Raw genomic sequence first — 401 nt, 5'->3', positions numbered from 1 at the left:
TTGCATCATGAATTTGTGATCTTTTTTTTAAACTATTTTATGGAACTAACTTTCATTCTTTTTTTTAGCTTCAAAGCCAAGATCCAACTAAGGAGGTTATCAATGAAGCCGTTCCTACTGTTAGCATAGCTTCAGGTTCTAATCCACATGGATTTAACAAGCTTGCAACAGAGATAGGAAAACATTTTGCTCAAGAGATTTCAAATGAGTCCTCAAATCAAGAAAATATTTCTCCTCGTGTAATCGCTAAGGAAATTGGTGATGCTTCTAACAATACAACCAAGTTATACGTTGAGGCTGGTCATCTTGCATTTCCAGAAGCTTCTAAATTTAGTACTGATAAAGTGATCCATAATTTTCATTCAAAACATATCATGACTTTATGGGAGAGCATTCAACCA

The sequence above is a fragment of the Theobroma umbraticum genome, unplaced genomic scaffold (genome assembly GCF_002168275.2).
Source record: "Theobroma umbraticum cultivar Fairchild unplaced genomic scaffold, ASM216827v3 scaffold_81.0, whole genome shotgun sequence".
NCBI lineage: Eukaryota > Viridiplantae > Streptophyta > Magnoliopsida > Malvales > Malvaceae > Theobroma > Theobroma umbraticum.
The sequence above is the reverse complement of the archived record's forward strand: the minus strand, read 5'-3'. Positions refer to the sequence as shown.